General features: G+C 44.9%; 1 protein-coding gene across 1 annotated transcript in view; it reads right to left on the bottom strand.

The window, feature by feature from the left end:
* Positions 1-19,152, bottom strand: part of DAB1 (DAB adaptor protein 1) — a 377,824-nt gene that overhangs the window by 216,854 nt on the left and 141,818 nt on the right. The window lies entirely within an intron of this gene.

The raw sequence follows: 19,152 nt of genomic DNA, 5'->3' as shown, positions 1-19,152 counted from the left end.
TTACCAGCATGTTACTTCTCAGGCTAGATATTACAATTGCTCGATATTATCCCTTATTACTTAAAAGGCAATTTTACATTTCACATTCAAATTAATGGCTACTCTCAAAGGGTTTATTATGTTTAGTTACTTCTTATTTCTGAGTTCTCCCTTTCTCCCTGAACATTCTTTCCTTGAATGATGGTCAAAGGCTCGAGGTGTAACCACAGAACACAAAAGTTGTAAACTGGATGCTAATTAGAACAGAGGTGGAATCTGGATGTATCCTCTTTAAACTCAAAAGCAAAGAGCCTCAGAGACCTATACAAAGGTAATGTCTCATCAGTTTCAAAACCTGGCAAAGGACAAAGGACCTAGGCCCATCAGAACCTTCTCAGACCACAGAGAGCACAGGCCTCCTGCACATCCCCCACTGGGGATGTGCCCACAACCAAAGTACATGTCCTTGACCGGAATCGAACCCGGGACCTCTCAGTCTGCAGGCCTATGCTCCATCCACTGAGTAAAACCGGTTTTGGCCCAACCTCCTTCTTAAAAGAACATTGTACTTAGGCCCCACCTGAATAATCCAGGATAACTCCCTCCCTCAGAACCTTTCATTCAATCACATCTGCAAAGCCCCATATGAGGTAACATTCACAGCATCTGGGGATTAGGACATGAATATTTGGAGGGATGTTATTCAGAATGCCACACCAAAAACAACCCATTTCCAATTTTCTAATTTCCATTCATTGAAAGCATGGGATTTTTTGGGGGGGAGGGGGCATTATGAATATAAATTTAATATTCATAAGATTGAATTTACTGAGTTTCTAGAACAAGATGCATTCTTTCTCACATCAATGATCTCCTATATTCATCAATGTAGCAGGAAAGTAGGCATTAGTTTGCTAATATAGCAGGGAAAACTGAGGCTCAGGGGGAAATATATTCTTACCTCTTGCTGAGGGGTCAAGAAGGAAGTAGGTGAAATAAGAACCTAATAAATGACCATGACTGCTTCTCTGGCTGACCAATCACCATTCTCTCCCAGACCATTCTCCCCAGATCACTGTCTACCCCAACTGTTTCCTTTCTCACATCTAGCAGGGAGACAGGACCTCTCTTCTGTACTCTAACCAGTTTGGGAGTCATCAGTCCACTGTGTACCCTGCCTCCATTACCCAGGGCCATGCTGTTGTCCTTCTCTTCTAATGCATTGACATGATGATTTCAATGAGCTTTTCTCCCAAATCTCTTTCCTCATCCATAAATTGTCTTACTTTCTCCCCTTGTAATTAGTCTACATTTTTGTACTTTGAACTACATTCACCATCTGCTAGCCCAATTACGCAAATGATCCAAATCCTTTTGAATCTGGTTAAATTGTTCAACTAGATTTGTGTACTCTTCACTTCTAAAATCATCTGTGAGCCTGGATGTGACACAGCAAGTCATAAATAGATGGGAGTTGGACGGTGGGAGGGGGAGTGCAGAAGGTGGAAACCTGTCAGAATGAAGCCAGGCAGAGAATGGGAGGTGTGGGGTTGATGAGGAGAGTAAATTCTGTACCTACTCCCCCAAGAGCCAGGGAGCTAATTGCATCAACCTCGGAATATGCAGGATCAGCACCTTTGATGTCTCATTTTTTCATGCTAAAGAAAAAAAAAATGAGTTTTTCTGCTCTCTTGCTTCCTTGGAAGATTTTTGTGAGGGTTAATGAGATGGTTTTGATTAAGCACCTTGGAGAGTAACACTCCACACATAATTGACACCTGGATGATGGTACACATTTAGCTGCTGTGTAATAGAAGCTCAAGACAAAACTGCTTCTGCCAACCTTCTATCCTTTGGTCCCTGCCTTCTCTGTGTAGGATGCTCTTTGTGTCCAGGACCCTATTGGACCTCTTTGGGTTTATGAACTACTCAGCCAGCACAATGTGTTAAGTAGCAGCTGGGAGATAAGGAACACAGACCCAGCCCTTATCCTTGGGAGAGAGACTCGGTTTATACAAAGGTAAGACCAGTAATGAGGTTATTTAAACACAGTGACAATAACCTCATTACTTACCAGGAAGCCAATAGGGAGGGAAGCAGAAGATTCCAAAAGAGGAGAAAGGAAAGTTACTAATTCAAACTGGGATTGGCCTGCCAGGGCATTGACTACAGAATGAGGAGCTGAACTAAGTCTTAACTAACAAGAAGCAGGTGGAGAGGGAGAGGGAGAGGGAGAGGGAGAGGGAGAGGGAGAGGGAGAGGGAGAGGGAGAGGGAGAGGGAGAGGGAGAGGGAGAGGGAGAGGGAGAGGGAGAGGGAGAGGGAGAGGGAGAGGGAGAGGGAGAGGGAGAGGGAGAGGGAGAGGGAGAGGGAGAGGGAGAGGGAGAGGGAGAGGGAGAGGGAGAGGGAGAGGGAGAGGGAGAGGGAGAGGGAGAGGGAGAGGGAGAGGGAGAGGGAGAGGGAGAGGGAGAGAGAGAGAGAGATATGTGAATCACAGGCTAAGTGAATAGCATGTGTGAAGACCTAAAAAATGAGAGGGCATGGAATGTTCTAGAAGGTTTGAAGCCCTGCTGGTTCCTGGTAAGCAGAAAAACTGCAAAGCACATGGAGTAAAGGACACACCTGTGAAGGCAGCATGATTTGTCATTCACTTGGGTCTCAATGAAACTAGTACCTAGAGCATAAGAAGTAATGAAAAGAATAATAACCAGTGTTAAGAGAAACTGTTCCTTCTGATCACTGCTGCCCAGGATCTCTGAGCTTCTGGACCCTGCAGTGGAAACTGACTGATTAAAAATGGCCAGGGCATCAAACACTGTCTTACAGGGACTCCCCAGGTCCCCAGATTTTTTGTAAATATTGCTTTCCATTTCATATTTGCTAATATACTGAGAAAGAAAGGAGTGGGGTGATTTAAAAAACAACAAAGGAATCATTTTGCAAACCTGTAAGTGTAGTCCAAGACTGACAACATCCTTAGAGACTGGAAGCCCTCTGCAACACAAGTTGCAATGATCCCGGTGCACAGACAGTCTGGCCCAGAGTAGCCCTGCTGACCTGCTCCCCCAGAGGAGACCCAGCCATTCAAAGGCTTCATCCCTCCACTCACAATATGCCAACAACATGACCTCAGTACCTAGAGACAGGAAGACGATGACATAGTGCCTGCCTTCCTTCAGGTGGTCATACATTAGGGTGGGTGAGCAACAGAGACCCCATCCTATATAATAAAAGTTTAGTGGTGTCACACCCTTGCACAACATCACCACAAGATGGCTACCCTCAGTCGCCATAAGATGACCATCACAATATAGCCACCACAAGATGGCCATCACAAGATGGCCAGAAGGGGAGGACAGTTGGGGGCAACCAGGCCTGCAGGGGAGGGCAGTTGGGGGTGACCAGGACTGCAGGGGAGGGAGTTGGGGGTGACCAGGACTACAGGGGAGAACACTTAGGGGTGACAAGGCCAGCAGGCGAGGGTAGTTGGGGGTGACCAGGCCAGCAAGGGAGGGCCATTGGGGGTGACCAGGACTGCAGAGGACAATCAGGCTGGCAGGAGCGGGCAGTCGGAGACCCCTCAAGGAGTCCTGGATTGAAGATTGTGCAGGCCAGATTGAGAGGCACCACTCCCAGTATGAATTCCTCTAACCCTATATAATAAAAGGGTAATATGCAAATAGACCTAATGACGGAGCTACCAGTCGCTATGACACTCACTGACCGAGCTATCAGTCGCTATGACACTGACAGGGGGCAGATGCTTGATGCAGAAGCTGATCCCTGGTGGTCATTGCACTTCTATAGGGGGAACACTGCTCAGCCAGAAGCCAGGATGACTGCTGGTGAGTGCAGCAGCAGTGGTGAGAGCCTCTCCTGCCTCCTTAGCAGTCGGACATTCCCTGAGGTTTCCTAGACTGTGAGAGGGCACATGCCGGGCTAAGGAACCCCTCCGAATGCATGAATTTTGTGCATCGGGCCTCTAGTGATATACAATCCTGGGGATCGGACCTAAACCAGCAGTTGGACATCCCTTTCACAATCCAGGACCGCTGGCTCCTAACTGCTCACCTGCCTGATAGCCCCTAACTGCCCCCCTCTGGCAGCCTGATCGCTCTTAACTGCCTCTGCCTGCCAGCCTGATGTCCCCTAACTGCCCCCCCTGCTGGTCTGGTCACCCCCAATAAAACACTTGCCAACCTGGTTGCCCCCACTCGCCTCCCCTGCTAGCTTATTTGTTCCCAACTGCCCACGATACTGGCCTGGTCGCCACCCCCACCAGCCTGGTCACCCTTACTGCAGACCCTGCCAGCCTGGTTGCCCCAAGTTGCTCCTGCCCTGGGTGCTTCTCACCAGAGCTGACTAAAGATTGCACACCAAACTCACAATTCTTCCCCCATTTGCAGGCGGCCCACCAAACAGGGCTGGCATTGCTAATTAGCTGGAAAGTCCCCAAAGGAATATTTCCTACTTTTCTTTAGTACTCAGTGGTTTTAGTCACACATCCTTTCAGCAATTACCCAGAGTTCTTTTGTAGGAAAGTCATTTGCATCTCTAAGAGACTCATTTGCATCCAATCTGACCACTGGGGCTCAGCTTCTTCTTTGTAAGGTCCTGAACCATCATAAGAAATGTGATCAAGAGCACCCCAAAGCCTCCTCCTTTGGGTACAGAAGGCAGGAGCACACCACCCTCATAATCCTGGCTCCCAGACAGAGTCTGGGAGAGAAGGTCCCTGGGAATTGTTCTCTAGTCCTGGGTATATAGCTCCCATGATCCAAGAGTACCAAGGCAGACTCACCTTCCAGTTATCCCAGAACACAGGGGGCTTGAGCATGGTGTCACCAGCCAGGCAGTATTTCATGAGTATCACTCATGTGTGAGGCATATGTCAGGTGCTAGGAGGCCTTCTTTTCCCTGAAGAAGCTCATAGACTAGCCATGTCCCTCACTGGCATCCATCTCTTAAGCACTGTGTGACCTGGGAAGTTAGTGAATCCTTTTGAATCTTAAGTATCATTAACTGTAGAATAAGAAGACACCACTTTTGTCACTGAGCTGTTGGGAAGATTCAATGAAATGATGGGTATAAAATGCTTTGGGCAAAACCTAGAAAGTAAGTACTCATTAACAATAGCCTGGCACAGCAGTGGTGGTAGGTAGCAATGGCATAGATGGTGGTAGATTAGTAATAGTAGTAATAGAATAAAAAGAGAGAAAAAGCAAGGATGACCATGGTGGGGGCAGTAGAGGCAGAAGCAGTGGTAGCAGCCACAGGAGTAGTAGTGACAAGGTGCTAGACCACTTAAGTGGTAGGAGGAGCTAAGAAAAATCATTATTAAAGGCAAGGTACATGAAGAAGCAGCATTTATTTCCAGGTTGGAGACATAAGCAAAGAAATAGTGGTGGATGGACCTGTCATTCACAGAGTGCCACCTTTTGTGACAATAATTTTCATTATATTTGTTATAGCATTAAATCTTAAAAATGTTTTTCAAAAGAATAAAAATGGGGGTACAAGTGATTAAGTGACTTACTCTGGATCACAGCTGTTGGATAGTGGAGTCTGGGTTGAAGACTCCAATGCTATACTCGTGGTCCTACACAAGGGGTGAATTGTGGGTAACAGGAATAGGGGCTCCCTGAGAGGTCCTTCATTATCATGGACCTGGCTAGGGTAATACCAAGCTATAAACTCTGAAGGAAAATAGTCTCCTCTTCCTTTCTGCACCCCAGCACCTGCTCTCATCATAATGCCTAACATACAACTGATTTAATTCACTAAATATCTATAGTTCACTGACTAGGGTCTCGGAACTCTCCTATGCACTTGAGGCACTTCAGTGAACAACCCCTCCCCCATCCCCACCCCTGCCGCCACCACCACCACAAAAAATAAAAATAAAATAAATTCTTGCCTTTGTAGGACTTATATTCTATCAGTAGGACACAAATAATAATAGGAAACATAAATAAATATATGATTATTGAATGAGGTCAATGAACAAATGAGTGACAGACTAGAGGATGTGTATCTGACCTGCCTATGACCCCTGTCCAATCTGATCATGATCATATTTTTAATCATGAATTTCGTATTGGCATTCATTACACTTTCCAATGCCTGACTGTGATTTTACCTGATTTTATAACAGTCCTGTGGGGAAGGTTAATTATAGAATCATGTGCCCTATTCTGTGCAGATAGAAACTGAGGGTCAGAGATGACATGGGCCTTGAACAGGTTGAACCTCCAGAGATTGAGGACTGCTGAGCATGGAGCCTAGACAGTGAGAGAAGCTCTCCTTATCTCCAGACCCCACATTCCCAGGCTCTCTCTCCTTCAGTCCTGTGGCTAAATTTCCTGCTCTTAAAAGTGAGGAAAAGTCTAGTTTTATTTTCTGGCACATCTCTCTGATCCGCTGAAGTCTTGGTCTTGAAGTGTGTTCTAATCACCACCCTATCTCTTCCTGGTGTATGTATCAACACCTCTGCTGTCAATATCAACAACAATAATCTTAGTAATAACAAATCAATGGCTCAATAACTTAATGTATTACTTAATGTAAATATATATGTTTTGGCCACCCACATGTTGAGAACTGCTAGCAGGGTCGCCTAAGACAATCAGAAAACACAGATATTTACATTATGATTCATAACAGCAGCACAATTACAGTTATGAAGTAGCAATGGAAATAAATATATGGTTGGAGGTCACCACAACATGAGGAACTGTATTAAAGGGTAGCAATATTAGAAAGTTTGAGAACCACTGGTCTAGACCAGTGGTCGGCAAACCACAGCTTGCGAGCCACATACGGCTCTTTGGCACCTTGAGTGTGGCTCTGCTTTAGAACCACTTCTTCAAAATAGACTTGCCCAGGCCATGGTATTTTGGTATTTTGTGGAAGAGCCACATGTGGCTCTCGAGCTGCAGTTTGTCGAACATGGTGCTAGACCATTGTTACATTTTGCAGATGGGGAAACAGACTCACACCCTGGAGGTGAGGAGACTGTATGCCTGAGCCAGGATGAGATGCCATGCTCTTCTCCAACATCAGCGGGCTCCCCTCCACCTCCAAGCCCCACACCCAGATGCCAGGTGCAGTGAATTTACTCCCAATGTCTCATTTACCACCTCCTCCCTGCTGCCTTCCCATGAGTCAGCGGCTGCCTTCTGCACTCCTCATCTTCATGAGGCTGAGCCATGCAGGGTGTGCGTTCTTGTGTGGAAGCCTGTAAAATCTATTTATGGACCTAATTGTCAGTTTTCATGAGTGACAGACACACAGTGCTTTGACTACCCAGCCTAATGTGTCTGTATCTGACATTTTAAACAGAACTCGCCTCCCCCCTCTCCCCCCCATCCCTCAGCTCTTTTAGGAAGTAAATTGAAATAGCAGATATTTTTAAATTCATATATCTTTAATTATATCTACACAACTGTCAGGGATTAATGATTTCCTCAATCTGGCTCTTCTTAAAGGAGAATTCGGAACTTAATAAACATGGAGGAGATGCTGACAGTAACAAAGACATTCGCAAGCAAGGGCTTTGGCTTTAGTCAAGTTCGAGTTCTCATCCTAGATTAATTTTGTGTGGCATTTCTATGAATTATTGAAACGCAGCACCTCCTGTGGACGGAAACGTAAATAGATCTACCTACACATGTAAACCAAATAAAAAAGCATGCGACAGATGGAGAGCAGGTTCTGTGTGGAAATACACCATGCCTCCAGGAAATAAGCAACAATAGGTCCCAGGTGGTATCCGTGGATTTTGATCCCAAAAGGAAATCTCTCGTTCCCATGTAAGCAAAACGAATCTTGGAGCTTGAGGTCAGGGAGGCCTTCACAAATAATCTTATCCAGCTCTCCTGCTTGATGCCAGAATTTCTGCTTCGGTAAAACTCATCTAACAAAGATTTGCTCAAAGCCTTTTGGGCAATAGGCACAAGGCAGGCACAAGGCATCAAAGGGCTGGCATCAAAGGACCCTTGAAGGACCAGCAATTAAGCAAAGAACCAGCTACAGAAAATGGAAGAAAGGTGTTGAGGAATCTGGTCTCTTGCTATCAGAAAGTGCAGAAAACTGGGCACAAGGTCTGACCAGGTATGTGATGCTGGGAAACTGGGCACCTGGCTGACTAGGTATGTGATGCTGGGAAAGTTAGTTTCTCTTTCCTCCCTAGTAAAATGGGGTTAATCATTTTTTCCCCTTTGTGAGTACTGAATGAAATCTGGCTTTTATTCTTATTGGTCTCTCATTCCAGCCACTCCCCGATACAAGCCCTATGCTTCAGCATACAAAATGTCTCCCTGTTCCTCCAAACACTGTGATTCCTTATGCCTCATACATGGAGCATCTCAGGTAGCCCATGCATGGCTTCCTTTTCCTCAATAAACTTCTGTTCAATGTTCATAATCTAGCTTGAATGTCACTTCTTCCAGGAAGCCTACTCCAATCTCCCTGGTATTTATCGGTCCACTCACCCCTGGTAAAAAAAAAAAAAAAAAAAAAACCTTCATTGAGAAGGAGTGGACTACAGATATTTCACTGTCTATCCTCACAACCAGCTTGTGTCTCAAGAAAGAAACTGTTTTATGTTTTATATCCTCAGGGTCTAATTAGTGCCTAGCCCATGGCAGATAGGTATTCAAGAAACTGTTGTTTACATGAATAGCAAATTAATGAATTTATGATGAGTAATATGTATAAATAAAAACCTTGTAAAGGTTACTTTAAAAAGCTATTGTTTAATGAATGGTTAACATATCCTAGTCACACAGGAACATGCCTATATAATTTTAATCACCCACAACATCTCCACAAAGTAGACTTATTCAAAGGCAACTTATGACATGGGCACTGGTCAATCAGAACTGTTTCCAGTGACAGCCCATTAAATAATATAATGGGCTGAATGTCAGCCCCCCAAAAGATGCTATTATGTCCTAATCCATGCATCCAGTGAATTTGACCTTATTTGAAAAAACGGTCTTTGCAAAAGTAATAAAGTATCTTGACATGAGTTCAACCTGGATTATTTGAGTAGGTCCTAAATTCAAAGGCAAGTATCCTTACATAAGATACACAAAAGAGAAAGCTATGTAAAGACAGAGAAGAAAGAGATGTGGCTGTTAGCCAGGGAGTGCCAATAGCCACCAGCAACTGGAAGAGGCAAGGAACTGATTCTCCTTTAGAGCTTCCACGGGAAGCATAATTCTGAGGACACCCTCATTTTGGACTCTAACCTCCAGATAAGAGAGTAAATTTGTTTTGTTTTTTAAGCTACCAAGTTGGTAGTATGTGTTACAGCAGTCTCAGGAAACAAATACAGAGAGGACTTGCACCTCTGATATGAAGATGAGGAAGCTGAAGTAGAGAGAATACATTAGCTGAAGTGAGATTCAGACCTGGACCCATCTTACCCAGAAGCCCCCTGCAGCCTCGGTAGACAGACACTGCCAGTAGTTCTCATTTCAAGCTTCTGACACATACAAGTACCAAGCCCCAGCTATGGAGATGCCCACTCATTGGAGCTGGAGGAGGTGCACCTGTATTTTGGGACTAATGCATGGGTGGTTGTGCTACATAGTGCAATGGAATGCTACAACACTGAAGTGCTGGGTTTTTCCCCCCACAGTCCAACCTGAATGCCCACTTCAAACATATGCCAGCTTATGCATTAAAGGAAATTCAAAGAACAAACCAAGTCCCAACTTAAAAGTCAAGCTCTCCTTCTCTTCTATGGGCACCCCACACTCTTCCATGCTGCTGGTCTTTAAAAAGTAGATTGGGGTTCGGGAAACAAATATATGAGTTGGTTCTAAACCAAAGCCATTTCAATTTCCCAACGGGTTTATTAAGTCATTTGTAATTCCAAGAAGCTGAGGTAAATATTTAATATTTGATTCCTAATCCATAAATATTTACAAGTAGGGATTTCCCCAAGGTCGACAAGCACACCAGAGTTTTCACACGTTTAACAAGTGTGACTGTAAAACCTTGCAATCCTCCCTCCACACCCGCCCCCCAAAGCAAGCAGCAGCCAGCCACTCCCCAGAAGTTCTGATACCGGATAGTCTATGTGTGCCAGGGCCAAGCCATGGCCACCTTGGACTGTTAATAGACTAAGCTGCTGAGCAACTACTTTAAGGAAGGAGAAGATACAGTGACCCCCCCTTCCTAGTCCCCCCCAAAAAGGAGAAGAAAAAGAAGACCAATGCTATTACTATAATAAGTACCTTCCAAAGGTCCCTGCAGTATTTTCTATTCCTTAACTTCCAGTGTGAAACTATTGATAGAATTTCTCTAGAAAATCCAGTAAACTCTTAGTAAATCCTCCTTTAGGAATCTTAGAATGATTCTGGGAGACTCAACAACTTTATTAAATTTATTTACTGTATTAAGTGTGTGGCGTCCTGCTAGGAATTAAAAACTAAAAAGCCCGAGTTCCTTCCTTGAGAAGTCTTTACTCTCTTTCTAAACAATGTGTCATATAAAACGAAGACTTGCCACTCAGTCAGTACCTTCATGTGCAAAGCCCACTGTTAGGTCTATACCTTATCCTCTCTGACTCTAAAATCCTAGTTGTGTGGGTGAACAAAGAGGCTCTGAGGGTAAGCAGCTCATCCCAAGTTATATTTCTTGTACAATGTGGAGAAAGGTTTCAAACAAAGGATTAGGCAAGGGCCAGTCAGACAGACCAAGCCCTTGCCAGCTATGCTAAGCAGGAATTTAATATGGGGAGCTCTTCCAATGGCGTTGGAAAAGCTGAAAAGCCAGGGGGGAAAGAAGTGACCTAGGGATTAGTGAGAGCAGGAAGCTGCTGCTACCAGCCCCTCCATTAGGCCAAGAAAAGGAGGAGAGGTGACCAGATGCATGGAGAGGTGCTAATTCTGGCAGGGCTGCCGGGAGGGTGGAAGCCCAGAAAGGGGGGCCTCTGGCAGGACCTGTATCCACAGACTGCCAGAACCTCAACTAGAGCAGAGCAAGGGGCAACAGTGTCCTGACTTCTCACCTTGCCCCATCCTCCACTCTCCCTGGGGCTCCTTCCCCTGGCTGAGCCCAGTGGGAAGCCATTTGTCAGACAAGCTCAGAGAAGTGGAGATGGTGAATATTCACTCTCTGGGATTCATAGAACACCCTGCCATGCAAGGTGGAGAATGAATCAAAGAGCAAACAGGTGAGTGAGTGCCATGCCAGGCCTGTCTTACTTCTGAGTCCTTGCTCTTGCTGACAGTTGAAACTGAGGTCCAGTCTCTGACATGCCATTGCCCATCACGGGTCCACAAGCAAGTCACGCACACCTGTGCCTGTTATGTGGGAGCAACCTGGAGCCATGTGCAGCCTCATCCACCCAGAGAACTGACTTGAGGGTCACACAGGATGGCATGCACGGCGGTGCTTTGTCAAGAAGCAGGCCACATGTGCTTCTGCTCACCTCAAACCATGTGGTTGAGTTTTCTTTCACTGGATAATAATGTATATCGAGACTTACCTGCCCTACCTTTTAGAATATCCCCTTTACCTCTCAGCTGAGATGTCCCTTGCCTCTGCCCCAGCAACTTGCTTAGTCAGCTCTTTTCTTTCCAGCGATATTTTCCAGGGATGAGAGGACCAGGATAATTTCCAATTAGAAAGAGCCTGGCTGTTTGGTGAGAGAAAGGTTAAAGGCGGACTGTGCATGCTGCCCAGTAATCCCCTTTAAATCATATATGGCAAGTAGGAGCACACAATAATTTTGTGGGCCTGAGACAAGATCAAAGGATCAAGAGGTCTGGGGTAAAGAAGGGTTAGTATTTGGTCTGGAGAATTATGAAAGTCAATCTCCGGGAGAGCGGTTCGCTAGGTGCACATCTGATAATATGGCCTCAGATGCCTTTGTAAAGCTTGAGTTCTTTCAGGTGAAAGGCGAAGGCAAGGCCAGAGCACTGTGTGTGTCTGCTCATGAACGTGCTTATCACACCAAAGCTGCAGACAGCAACCTCCCCAAGCTGCCCGCATCCTCCTGCCCACTGCCCGGGAGATTGTGCCTACTGTCTGAGCCCTCTGGACCTCCAATTAATGATGATGGCATCACCTCTCAGGCACTGAGCATGGAGCTCAGCCAGCCACATAGCTCTGTACATTGCATCACATCATTCCTCATCAGAACCCTGTACGGCAGGCAGAGCATTTCCATGTCATAAATGAGAAAACTGAGACATGGGTGCCAAGCAATATGTTTAAAGTCACTCCATTAAAAATAAAAGTTATTGCCCACCTGGCATGGCTCAGTGGTTGAGTGTTAACCTATGAACCAGGAGGTCACATTTGATTCCCCTTCAGGGTACATGCCTGATTTGCAGGCTTGATCCCCTGTATGGGGTGTGCAGGAGGCATCTGATTAATGATTCTCTCTCATCATTGATGTTTCTATCTCTCTCTCCCTCCCCCTTCCTCTCTGAAATCAATAAAAATATATTTTAAAAATATAAAAATAAAATTTACTAAGCACATCTACTGTTTGATGAGTACTTACTATGAACCAGACACTTTGATGAGTACTTAATACCGTGTTTCCCTGAAAATAAGACTTTCTCCGAAAATAAGACCTAGCGCATGGAAAGATAAGACATCCCCTGAAAATAAGACCTAGCGCAACTTTGGGAGAAAAAAATAATATAAGACACTGTCTTATTTTCGGGGAAACAGGGTAGTACCAAAAAGTACTTTACAGGTGAGCCCCAAACCACAAGAAGTTCCCTCATAGTCAAGGATGAGGGACCAGCATCTGAGAGAGATGTAAACTGCCCATGTTCACTACATTCAGAAGCAGAAGCCAGATTCAAATCCAGGTCCCTCAGCTGCTTTTAATTACCATTCATCATGTGTTACTTCATTCATTCATTCAGCAACTATTTCCTGGGCATGTACTATAATGGAGTTGGAGGTGCTGGTCATACTGTGTGGTCCCTGCAGTGTCCTGAGGGAGTGGGCACTCACAACGGTGACACTGGAGTGTGCTGAGTGACAGTCCCTCCACCAACATTCATTGAGCACTTCAGTGACAGGCATCATACTAGGCCCTATCACACTGCTCTTCATTGGCAAGGCCACTTGGAATGTCAACCCTGTGTTGTCTCCAGGACTAACACACCGCCTTAGCCTCAGAGCATTTGCGCTAATGGATAGTGCCCTGGGTGGGGTGGGTGGGGGTGGAGGTGTAAATATGACGTGGGCCCAGGCTCTGAAGACATTCACACCAAAATCTTTAGGCCACTCGCCCAACATAAACTGAAAGCTGCGAAAAGCAACAGCGAAAATGCCTTTGTAAGCCTTTCCCCAGAAAGGTTAAACCCGCCTCCTTCCAGTTGGCTTAAGCAGCTCAAGAGACTGGGGCTGAAGTGCTGAGTGAACAGGTGCCAACTCAGCTCATTAAATCCCCAAAGTTTTCCTCTTTCCCAGGCTAATTGGCATTAATGCACGGGGTGCCGATGGCTCGTAAATGAGTAGCTGTAGAAGGCTCTTTAAGATGCAAAACCTAAAGGAGTTTGGGATCAAAGGCACAGACCATGAAGGTACAAGACAAGCGGCTGTGAGGCTCTGCTTCCATCCTCACTGATGTTCACTGCACCTTGGTGAGGGGTGGGTGTGTGACAACTGGTTTCTGGCAAAACAACTGTTTGCGTTTTCCCTGGGAATACTTATTCTGCAGTGCTGTTATTTGTCTGTTTCCCCAGTGGTACTCAATTTGTAACATTGATAAGTACCCACTGCGTAGCAGGAAGTGGCCTACAGCCAGGGCTTGTAAAGAGAAAGTGGATCCAGTTCCTGCCCTCAGGAGGCACCATCTGGTAGAAAGATACAAGTGGGGCTGAGTAAAGTACAGCACATCCTGAGAGCTACTGTAAGAGAAGCTGGTGCCCAGAATCTTAGTGGTGCAGGGGAGGGCCTAAGCATTCTTGTTCAGCTGGGTCCAGGAAGGCTTCACGGAAGAAGTGACATCTTAGCTGAATCTCTTTGGGAACTGTATCTGTTCAGTCTATGCCTCACTACTTAGTATACCGATCCCTGTCCATGATCACAGGAAGGGCTGTAATACTTATGTCCCCAATTCTGAAATGACCATTGTCAGAGCTGGGCTTCGCAGATTTTCTTTGCCCAAAATTTGGAACTGGGACCCTGTCAACACAGAGTTAGTTGGGATCTTGCATGGAGAAGCCATTAAAGCTAGCCATGACCACAGTGACCAAGTTGGGACCAGCTGCAGACAGGGGTAAATAAGAAGCAGGTCCTGAAAGAGCAAAGAAATGTAGCTCTGGAGAGATGAGATGAGAGGTCCTGAGTGTCTGGCTACCCAGGCCCAGCTTTCCAGATTGCTTCTTTTATGAGTGGTTCTGTTCCAAGCAACAATTGCTGTGCAGGAAGGCCAGTATGAAGGCTGAGCCAGGATCTGCAAGGAGCACAGCGTGCTTAAGGACCAGCAAGTAACACTGGATGGCTAAGTGGTAGCCTCCAAGATGGCAGGAAAGGTGCAGCTGTTGTCTGCCTACTGCCACCCCTGGATCAGATCCAGAATGGGCACATACATGCACAGGATCCCAAAACTCAGCCAGGGAACCTGGGATTTGGCTTTCCCATAGTAACAAGAGCAGAAAACTAGCATGTCAGCACATATACATCAAACACCGTGCTGGGGCACTTACCTGTATGCTTTCATTTGGTCTAAATTAGCTTCCCAAGAGATGGGTCCCATCACTCCTGTTTTACATATAAGGACATTAAGGCTGATAGAATTTAGAACTTTCCTGAGGTCATATGGATTAATTACTAAAAAGCAGAGCTGTGACAGATCAATTTGTAATTCTGAAGATAATAACACAATCACTGAACTATACTGTTAAGAGCACACAGGTTGCTATGAGGTTTACAAAGTTGACTTAAATAAGGCCCCATCCACACTGCCATCAGAAAGATGCTCAAAAAATGTGACTCCCCAGGCTTCCTGGCATTTTGAGGGGGTTCAACAGGGTGGCCATTCCCCTATTGTAATGGAAGAACATTAAGTACAAAGAGGGCTACTTTCTTGGACTATCAACCCAATCATTGCTTTTGGTCCCCTCTTGTTAGCCTTTGCAGGCTGTTATAATGCAAAATATCCTGGGGATTGCTGGATTAACTTGGCCAGAGAATCTGGGATCCTGATTTTAATTAGCACCACCTTTAACCTACATTGGTCCACCTTTGCCTGAGGGACATGGGGTGACATAGGGAGAGGAATCCAAATTGTAAGTCTACTGTCTCACAGGCTAATCCTAGCCAATGGCAGAGCAGGGGAGGGATACTCAGGCAGGTCCATTCCCAGGAGACACAGGGCTCTTCTGATGATCAGCTTTGAACTGATCAAGAACTCCCTAAAGGCCTTGCTTAACATGCTCCCACCCACTCTTCCTTCCTTTTCTTTCACTCTGGGCCAAACCTGTATTGTTATCGGATGGCTTCCCTGGCTTCCTCTGGCTCCCTCCACATTTTTTTTCCCCCTCGCAGGCAAGAGGAAGCCTTTTCATCTCCTCATGACATCATCCTTATGTCCTGTCCGGCTGGAATCCCACCAGCCCTTGCCTCCCACGCTGCTGCTGACATTGGAGCCTGGTGAGCAAAGGCTGAAAGAAAGACCTTCAGCCTCCTGCTATAAATGAAAAAGTCTGACATAATGGATGCAGTGGGACCATATTAAACATGGGCCCTCAGATGCAAATTTTCTTCCATTCAAGCTCAGCACTGACTTAGCTGGGTGTCACAGGCATTTTCTGAAATGTACCAATCTCTGCAGCCAGCTTCAGGGGGATTTTAGAGATGATTTTACCCATCAAGACAGGTAATCCTTCAGCTTTGAGATGGAAGATCATAATGCTCTGCCAATCTACTCTGATCTTAGAGAAAATGGACCAAGAAGGTGATTTCCGTGTGGTAAGCCACACCTTCTATACCAATCTGCTAAAAATTAAAACTGAGCAAGGCATAGCGAGATGACTTTTCAACCTGTCATTCTTTTAAAAATAAGGATATTAAATAAATCCCAAGTGTTCTTGTTGAGGACAGAAGCTATTGTGGCGAACAGAGCCGAAGTTGGAAGCTGGAGCTCCCTCCCTCACTCAGCTTTGGGCCTTGAGTTAGTTGCCTCTCATAAATTTCAGTTCCCTCTTTTATAAATCCATATATTATCTAAACTACGTTATGACAAATCAAACACAGAACATTATATGGTAAGTGTTCAATAAATATTAGCTATCACAATATTAATAACAACTGTCATTATCATCGCTTTATTGTTAGATGAACTGAGATAACAGTATCTACCATAGTTTCAGGCCCTCAGTGAATGTTTACTTGTTCTGAATCTAAATCATGGATTTCAACACTTTAAAAACGAGTGACTAATTTAAATTTCTTTTTTAAGAGTCAGGGGAGGGGAAGGAGGAAGAAGAGAACTAATAATATTCAAGTAAGGTCTGGGGTAGGGTGTTTGTCTTCATTTCCTTTCAAAATCTCTATTGCAGTTTTTGTTTGATTGCAAGCAGTTCTGATCCTTCTGATGGATATATGTGCTGTGCTCTCAAGAAGATAAAACGAGAGAGAAAGAGAGAGAGCATAAAACTACACACACACACAGGCAATGATGGATGCCAAGGACAGAACATTTCCAGTAGACCTGGTCTATAAATTGTCATTTAAATTTGCAATTTAAAAACACCATCTGACTTTTTGATTTAGCTGACTGTATAGGAGGGACAAATGGAATCCTAATAAGCAAGGTTTAAATGGCATCTCCAGTCTCCCAGATAGAGAGGGCGGCGGAAGAATTCTAAGAAGAGAAAATAAATCTACCAAGAATAGGAAAGAAGACCAGAACTAAATAGTTGCACTAATCACTTGATGGCAGATACCAGAAAATGTATTTGGGGCTGTTTAAAATTCGTATCCTTAACAGGCGAGGGAGAGGTTATCAGCTGAAACCCCTGTGGTCATTGTGAGGGGACAACAGGAGCTCAGTTTTTACATTTCATCACATTAAAACAGATGAACCAAAAAATCAAGGCACCAGGACAACATATTAAAGCTGATCAGCTGAGGTTAGAAGGTTTGAATGGCAAAAAACCACTGGAGCTCAGAGGCACCCGCTGGCAAATCTTAATGCTAATGCTTTCCTGGAGGGGCAGCCCCTGGGGGTGATGCTTGGGAAGGGGAGCCCACCCTGAAGTCTGGGCTCCTTTCTGCTGCAGGAAGCCAGTTGGGACCTGCCAGGCCACCAAATACAGAAGAGAAACACACACCAGTTCAAGGGTGAAAAGAGGATACATCACTGGCTCCTAAAAGCAGATCTGTCTGCCTCAGCTGCAGCACAATTTGGGAAATCAGGGAATGGACAGTGAAACCCAGCACCAAGGGCAGAAGGGTTGGCAGAGAGGCTTTGTGAGTAAAAGCTAAGGGGAATTAGACCACGTGACCTTACAAAAAGGATCATCGTAAAAATGTGTAATGACACAGTATAAGGCTTCATAAAAACGTTCCATAGAATTAAGTCCACAGTGAGATCAAAGTAGGAAGCATGTGTTTGCATGCTTGTGTGTACATACTCATGTGAAGTGGCTGGCGGGTGTGGAGGGGGAAGATTGAAAGAAAATATACCTGAGTGTTAACTATTCTCACTCAAAGCCAGGATATGATTTCAGAATCCTCTACCTAGTGCTTAAAGCAGCCATCAGAATCGACCAGCATTAACAAATTACACAAAATCTATTTGCAATCTATAACTCTGGGAGCAGGGGGAGAAGCCATAGTAATCATTACTTTAAAACATTAACGGAAAACTAATCGAATATAAATTACTGATTCTAGGAATATGTAAGCCAAAGGCCAAAGAATTACCTAACTAATATAGACTATTCCATTGTTCAACAAATGCTTAATGAGCACATACTATATGCCTGGTTTTATGCAGAAAAGGAAACGAATAATATATGTATATAACTTGAAGGAACTTCTAATCTAGCAGAGCTGGGGGGAGGCAAGTTACTGCCAAGCAAGATTTCTAATCTGCTGGTCTTCCTTTTCACTGGAGGACAGGTTAGAACTTATTTTTCACAGCTGTGGTTTTAAATCTAATAGGTAGACAATGTCTAAAGTACTAGAAGATATTTCACAAATCATGCACTGAGTAAAAAATAAGTAAATTTTAACTCCAAGAATCTTTATTTACATCACCCACTCTCTGAAAATCCTTGGATGCTTGGTTATCTTTGCTCTGGGATTTCACCTTACTGCAACAAACTATAACTGCTTCTCATTTGTCTATCTTTCGTATTAGATCTTAAATTACTTAAGCCAAGAACATATTTATAATCTTCTGTGGCCAGCACTCTACCTACTTTCAGAAAATGCTCAAAAAATGGAGTGAAGGAAAGAAAAAAGGAAAGAGGGAAGAAAGGAAGAACTCAAAGAACTTCTTAACCATTACATAGCCCCTAACAAAATTAACTTGGAAAAAAAAAGACAATTCTTGATTTGACTAATATTTCTTGACCATCTACTATGTGCTAAAGGCTGCTGTAGGCATCCTCCACATATGCATTCAGTTGTTTCTATTACTACTATTTCAACTCCCACCAGGAGGTCATTTATTAAAGTTACTATGGATAACAAAGCACAGACTTTGAGATCAGACTGCTCAGATTCAAATCCTTATTCTGCTAGTTTCTAGCTGTAGGCAGCCTACTGAATCTCTAGGATGCTGGGTTTCTACATATGTATGTGAAATGTGAAAATCTAATGAGATTAAATATTTAAAACTAGAGACCCAGTGCACAAAATTCATGCACAGGGGGGTAGGGGTATGGGGTGGGGTGTCCCTCAGCAAGGCCTGCACACTCTCACAATCCGGGACCCCTCGGGTAGGGTCCCTAGGTCTGGCCAGTGATCAGGGCCTATCGGGGTTTTCCTTCCCCTGGCTGCCAGCAGCTGGCCCCGCCCCCACCACTGCCACTGCTTGCCATCTGTGTGTTAGTATGTACCTCCCTCTCCCCCACCACTGGTCACCTCCCTCTGCAGGCAACAGGCATGGGGTGTGATCGCTTGGCTAGCCTGGGCTTCCCTCTTTGGCATGATCGATTGCAGTGTTCCCCCAAGC

Source organism: Pipistrellus hanaki, assembly GCF_964339955.1.
Source record: "Pipistrellus hanaki genome assembly, chromosome: 2".
Taxonomy (NCBI): domain Eukaryota; kingdom Metazoa; phylum Chordata; class Mammalia; order Chiroptera; family Vespertilionidae; genus Pipistrellus; species Pipistrellus hanaki.
This window is presented reverse-complemented; position numbering and strand designations above follow the sequence as displayed.